Raw genomic sequence first — 7,291 nt, forward strand, 5'->3', positions numbered from 1 at the left:
TTAAAACTAGATAATCATTATAGGTTGTTACAAAAAAACACATAAAAACCTTTTTTAATTCAATTTAGACGAATGTATTACATCTTGATGCCTCAATATAGATCTATTTGATTACACTAATTCATCTTCTCCTTAATTAAAAATTATGCTTTGAACAAAATTAGGATGATTATCATAGAGATAATGGCAATTAACAATAGAAAATAAGTTGGACAATTTTTTCAATAGCATTAACATGGACAAATCATGACATCTAATTTAAGAATCATAAATTAAGAATCTTAAAATAACCACTAGACATGCATTGTGCAAGTTTCATGCACATCACATATCATCACAAAAAAATAGCACCATCTAATGTAGAATTGACCAAATATGCTTTCATCAATGTCCAAAACTAGTCTCGTAACTACTATAGTATGATGCAACTTATGATATGGTGATAACAATTGTTGAAGTTGGATGTACCATTGTAAATTGCATTTTTATGATGTTTTTTAATTAGTTCTATACATAGGACCAGCAATGATAAAAACAAATGCAATAGCGGCAATGATGGTGAGTGCAGTTAGCCACAAACTGTCGAGCCATAGAATTGTAGGGTGGTAATCGATCTTCTCTCGGAGAAGGGAGACCCCCTTATTAGTCCCTGCCTTAAGCAGGGAACTAATGTTTTCATGTAACTAAATTAGTTTGTCAAATGAAATCAAAAATATTTAATTCTAAAGTTTTAAGTATGATTCTTTTGATTTTTTTTATTTTTCAAATTATTTTAATTTTTTCCTAAAAACATTATTGGCTGATAGAATTTTCCTGGGGGCTTAAATAAATTTTCAATAACAAAAAATATAGAAATTAGTTGGCACTGTGCTTACCGCAAGTGCTCTGTACAATTTCATTAATGCTATTTACTTATTTCTTAAATGCGCTGTACATTTCATTAATTTTTTAGATTAAAAACAAAGTAAATTTCATTAAAGGCTATTGAATCCAGAATTTAGTTGACGAAAATACTCTGGCTGCGTTCACATCGAATAGTTACTGAGGTTCATTGCTTCTACAATTTTGTTGCATTCTCATTTGGCAGGGGTGAAAGATTTAAGGAAGCAGAACATTTTATTTGCGAAAAGTTTCGTAAGAAGACTGCATAAATCCAGGTATGATTTGTCAGCAATTCTTAGTTGCAGAAAGCTACCATTATTTCTCCATTATTTCTCTATTTTTGTTAGTAAAAAATTTCATTATTTGTTTTTTAATTAAAACCCCTATTTTTTTATTGCTCAACTTCATTGTTATTACTAATGTGGGTATTTTCCAGAATCGTTGATTATTGCCTGAGACTTTCATTCATTTATTTGTTCACTGACAGGGGTTTTAGAGAACAGTATCCAGACTTTTTTGCAAGAGCTTTGTTTACTGTGACTTAATTTGAAGAATTTTCATTTCAAGAATTTTGGCTCTATGGCCAATGCATAGGCTAAGGCTACTGATATCCTTCTGCACAGACACTTTGTCCTGCATGTCGTCCTTGTGTTGAGAAAAATTCTCCTTACAAAATCATAGATTTATCGCTGGAAACGAAGCAGAAGAGGGGTAGCAACAGGCAACACCAAGGAAGATTCTATCAAAGAGTACAAATCAAATTGCCAGAAAATATTACCATTTTTCTTTTCACAGTTAGCGTCTTCTGTTCTTTTTTTGTGCTTCAACAAAACTTATTTGTATACCCAATCAAAATGTTAGTGCAGAATATTTTTTTGTTTCAAAATGGATTTATTGATGTTCTTTAAATTATAATCAATTTTGGGTAAGGGTTTTAAACTCAAATAGATAGGAAAGTAAGTTAGGGAATTTGTAACCTTGCACATTTTCCTTCTATATACGACGCATGGAGGATGCATGTGCTCACATTTTATCACATCTATTCACAGTTCCTGGTGTATATCTGCAAGCAACTAGGGTTTTAGTATACTCACAGCCGACAAAGAAGCAACATTTGTGATTGTAATGGCATGACAGCAACAGACATCCATGCTCATGCAGGTATTTTTTTTCTCAAATCTTTTTTGTTATTCTGAAAAACATGAGACTGCCCTAAAATCCTCCCCTGCTCAATATTCTACTTTTAATGGTCAGATGTGGAAATTTAAAGCATTCTTAGCTTTTAACTGTGGTTTTAGGAAAAGCAGTAGCAGAGGGTCAAATAGAAATGTCTTAGCATTTTCTCATTTCTTCAGTGATGCTTTGTGTTCTTGGTTTTGCCTACATAGTTTTGGTTTAATAATATCTCTATCTTTTTTCCCTATTTCATCACGATCCTTTGAATTTAATGGACATTGAATGTCTTTTGAACTTTTTATTTAATTTTTGTTATGTTCTATTTTTCAGGGGTGATTGATTCTGGTTGCCCCATCGAAACTTAGGAGCCAAATGCATAAACAGAATCGAACAGAACAATGTATTTGTATTGCTGCTACTTTGTAGAGAAATGCCCTAGAAAATTCTGCAACTTCACTTTTGTAGAAAATAATTCTAAAATAGGGCATCAATTAAATGTCCCTAGTGGTCCAAAAAACTGTTAAAATGTCTTCGTTGGCATTCCAAAATTCAAATCCCAAAAGCAAATATCAAACAAAGACACATTACACCCACAAATGCAGAGTTTATTCTCAAATTCTGAATTTATTGCTTGTCATCTATTATTTGGAAAAATCATGTATTTCCCAAGTTTAAATGACGTCTACCAGAATTGACGAATTTGACAAAAGCAAAATGATAAAATCAGGAAGAGGTGGCTACATGCTATCAAATGAGGTCAGCCAAATGAATTATCTTCCCAAAATTTCACTACCTTGACAAAATCTCACTGGCTGGTTTGCAAATAGGCAGGAGCATTGCAACAGCCTCAGCCAAAGTTGCACCCTCTTCATCAAGCCTCTTCTCTTATTCCTTTCTCTTTTGTTTTTTCTGCTCCAGTTCTATCCTGATCGCAGTTGAATTTGCAACAGCCTTATCAAGACGCCGTTTCTTTTTTTCTTCTTGCTTTTGTTTGTCTCTTTCTTCCTTAGCCTGCTTCTTCTTTTCCTTCTTCGATGGCAAACCACTTGATGCAGAAGGGCTTTGCCCTATTCGGGTCAAATTGTAGAACATTTACAAATGAAATAATGTAGTCTAAAGACACTCAGACAATGCAACTAGGAAAGATTCTAACAACAGAAATACGCTTGAACTTTTTTAATTTAATCTTTATGTAATTACATGCGTTAAAAAGAATATCTGCTTGTTGTAAACTACTTACTGCTTGTATCCAGCATGTTCAGCTGATAACTTTTGAAGTTTCTAAACACCCTATAAGTTAGCTAAATGCATGTGGATCTTTAACAACCAGACCCTGTTGCACTCTCTATAAAAGTGACTATTTCAGACGGTTTTTGTCCTCAAGAACTTGCTGTAGAAATATCTATGGGTTTTTGATCCAAGTGCCAAGGTCTGGTAGCAGCATCATTTTCAAAATGAAGTTTTCGTTTATAATTTTCAATGGTATGCTCTCGCTCCCTTGGTGCTTCTTATATTTTCTTTATCTATGATTTCCACAACCATATGTAATTAATCTATAATTAGTGCACCTAACAAGCAAATAACTTTCTAAACTATCCAATGGAGGATAGCAAATTTTAGCAGCTTCTATATACTCTGAAAATTACAGCAACAACTAGTTATCAAAAAGAACACAACAAATAATTTTCCTGTTTATTGAAAGTTACAGATTCAGAACATTTGTCATGAAAATGGAACCTTATCAACACATTAGCTCACAACATAGAGCCTGACAACAACACAACAAAAAAAAAGTAAAATTAAAACCTCTCAACTTCTCAACTACTAGCATGGACACTAATTTGGAAGTCATTCCAAATTCAAGTGTCTGCCTAGTTGCTCTACACTGATTTTCTTTAGATTCTTTTCTCATCACCCAAACAGGGTATTGATCTTAAAATATTTTTTCTTCTATTGATCTTAAAAGATTTTTTCTTTCAATTTTTGGTTTTCTTCCTTTATTTCTAGTCTGATTTCTTTATGCTGGGCACAACCAGTTCAACTTGCATTTCCACTTAGTTTTATAACTCAAGGAGTTTGTATTTCCTATTCTTACGGTTAACTATTATTCTGAAAATGAAAATAAATCTAATGATGTTCATGTGGAACATCACATATCTTCAGACTTATTTCCACACAGTTTTATTAGCTCCACCAAATGTGTAAATTCCCCACTGACATATTTTGCAAGATAGACACTTTTTAATTTTTGATTGTCTTTCTCTTCACTGTTCGTATTTACTTGCTTGGCTTGGCATTTAGTTGCATACTCATGCATTCTATATCAGCATGTTTTACTGTCTTCTGTGCAAGCATTCTATCAATAGAGACTTTTGAATTCATTGTATCACAATCTTTGTATGCTTTCTTTATACTTGAAGAGTCTACATTTGCACATTTCATTTGCTAATTAACATCTTAATTTTGTTAATTTTGCAGGTTCCCAAATGAGAAATTAAAAACAATCAAAAGCTCCAAAGCAACACTTATTTTGTTTTTTAAATAACTAGTTAATTATCTTTCGCTACAAACATTCAATAATATGCTTAGTTTTTGTAAATATAAATCTTATGCACTCTCTACTTGTATAATAGTTTTGAAGACAAGTTCTTACAATACCACAACACGTTATCTTTTTCGCACTCAATATCAGCTATTAACTATTTTCAAAATCATATTATATGAATAAAAAAAGTTTTACTATCTCACTTATCTTTGTATGTTTTTTGCCTCGAAAACTGAGTCAAAATTTATTCTATAGTTTCCTATAGTTAACAGTAATTTATTTATTAAAATCAATTTCCTCTATCTTTTTAGATTTTTCCGATTGGCAGGTGTATATTTTCCTGGGTATTTTTTGTTTTATCTTCAAAATAAAAAAAATGACAAATCAAATGTGAGCAGAAAAAAATTGAGATGGTTTTCTAATGTCTTGTGCAAAAATATTTATCATCTACATCGCCGATTTCAAAAACATTGATATCTAGCGAAATCTCTTGTGAAATGCATATTATTAAATCCAAAGTACTGTGATAAATGCAAACTAACGTGAGTGTAAATATTAGAACAACTCATTGTCATTTAATGCATATCTTATCATATCTGGTCTCATTGAATGCAGTTTTAATGCATATTTTCTGCGATTGCATATTGTTCTGCTTGTTGATTATTTATGTTCAGAGCAACAATATTAGTATCTTCAGAGCCATTCAAAAGCAGTTTCAATAACAGTTTAAGTGAGATCAAAAAAACTGGTTAGTTTATTTTCTCTTTATGTCTAAAAGAAAAATTATTTCTTGCTTGTTTAATTGTACTAATTACTTTGCCTTACTTTTTAAAAAATATTTTTGTAAGCCCGAGCTACTGAATTGGAAAAATCCCCAAATGGACACTGGTTTTGTTTGTGTGTTTTTTTTCACTATTTGTTCAACAAACTTGAAATTGTTAATGCATTGTGATAGACGAGAACAAAATAAATAATTTTATTGTCATACTGAGAAACTTATTGTGGTTTCTCTTACTATTTGTTCCTATTGTAATGTATCTGAGTCCAGTCGGAAAATAGTTGCAGATTGGCACATCATCTAGGACAACCTTTTTTTATTTCTCTGTAAAATTTTACTTCCTGTTTGACCTCACTGTACGGGGTCAAAATTTTCAGGTATGTACGCTATATTTCCTGCTCCTCTCTGTCAATTGCATTGGAGTGTAGGAGAAAATTCTAGTCTCTGTTTTACTAATTCGTAAACATCAATACCAGTTCTGTCTATTGGCATCTGGTTTGACACCTCTTGGGGTTTCATTGCACTTATAGTGGCAAGATTTATTTATTTATTTTTCCTTGGCTATGCTTTTTTAGTTTGAAAGCTCTCATTGATATTCATGAGGGTTATGAAATCAATTGCGTTCAAGCATAGAATAAAATGCTAACAATCTTATGTCGTAAAATGCAAGTAGTTTTATTAGATTAGCTGAAATTGTAAATTCTGTGTCCTCCTTCAATTATTTATCTGGGAGTGTAGCGAATTTAATTTTTGGGATTCGAGGGATAGAATAAACCAATTCACAATTTGTTTCAAAGAGCATAGATTGAGAACAAAACATCTGATAATTGGAGAAATTCAGCATACTTGCATCCAGAAACCCTTCTTTCCACTTCTCCATTTAATTTTCCCTTTCATACCAAGATGTGCTTTACAGTATGTTTCTAGAAGTGTCTTGCAAGGTATAAAATCTCATGCAAAGAACCCTTTTGACAGCTGTTGTCTTTCAACTCACTTGTCAGCAGTCTTTTTCATACACATAGTTTTCCGAGGACCTGCCACAAAAGAGAACAAAAAGGCTCCCCCAAAACAGGGACCAGAGAGAGCGGAGAAAAATCCTGAAGCCACTAAAATAGTTGTATACAACATATTCCTATAATATTCAAAGCAACACTTATCTTATTTTGTTTTGTAAATAACTAGTTAATTATCTTTAGCTAGAAACATTCAATAATATGCTTGGTTTTTGTAAATATAAATCTTCTGCACTGTCTACTTGTATAACAGTTTTGAAGACGAGTTCTTAGAACACTACAACACATTATCTTTTTCGCATTCAATATCAGTTGTTAACTATTTTCAAAATTACTTAATTGTTCTCAACACTTCAATGCATTGCTAGCATGTTTTTAGCTAAAGGCAGGGACTCATGCTGTCTCACAGCTCTTGTTTATTATCCATCCATGTGGATCACTCGGCCGGCAAGTGATATACCATATACGACCCTACTCGACGAATGATTGATACGATACGAATCTCATCTCAACTACTCTACTCTTCGAGTGATATCTTATATATGCCCTATAGACCTATGTGGCTCTGAACCAACCGAATCAACTGCTTCATCGACATAACCGATACCGACGGGTTTCCGGAAAACTAAAATCTTTTCGACTTAGCTTGGAAACAAAAATACCGACGGCTCCAAGGAAAGAGAAAAAAGAAGGCGCCCTGCCTGGGGAGATAATACCTTCCTTATGTGGATGCCTTTCAGAAAGAGAATAAGGCCAGGCCGAATCATGATTCGGAACCGCCACTCAATGAGGAATCTTGAGTGTCTCGGATCGAGCAGAGGTAGCGGGCTTAATCTTCCCTCCCCCCCGATTGACTGCTTGCTACTCCTCCATCCATGGGGCGCTCTATATGGGGAT

The 7,291-nt window shown here is 33.1% G+C and overlaps 1 long non-coding RNA gene across 2 annotated transcripts; it reads left to right on the plus strand.

The window, feature by feature from the left end:
* The first annotated feature begins 974 nt into the window (after positions 1 to 974).
* LOC131034945 (uncharacterized) lies at positions 975 to 4,744 on the plus strand. 2 transcript variants are annotated; one of them, XR_009359188.1, is made up of 4 exons: positions 975 to 1,157; positions 1,370 to 1,631; positions 1,932 to 2,043; positions 4,537 to 4,744. It is a non-coding gene; the product is annotated as an uncharacterized LOC131034945 (long non-coding RNA). The 2 variants fall into 2 exon arrangements; XR_009359187.1 differs by lacking the exon at positions 1,370 to 1,631.
* Positions 4,745 to 7,291: the final 2,547 nt, after the last annotated feature.

This window comes from Cryptomeria japonica, chromosome 10 (assembly GCF_030272615.1).
Source record: "Cryptomeria japonica chromosome 10, Sugi_1.0, whole genome shotgun sequence".
Classification (NCBI taxonomy): Eukaryota; Viridiplantae; Streptophyta; class Pinopsida; order Cupressales; family Cupressaceae; genus Cryptomeria; species Cryptomeria japonica.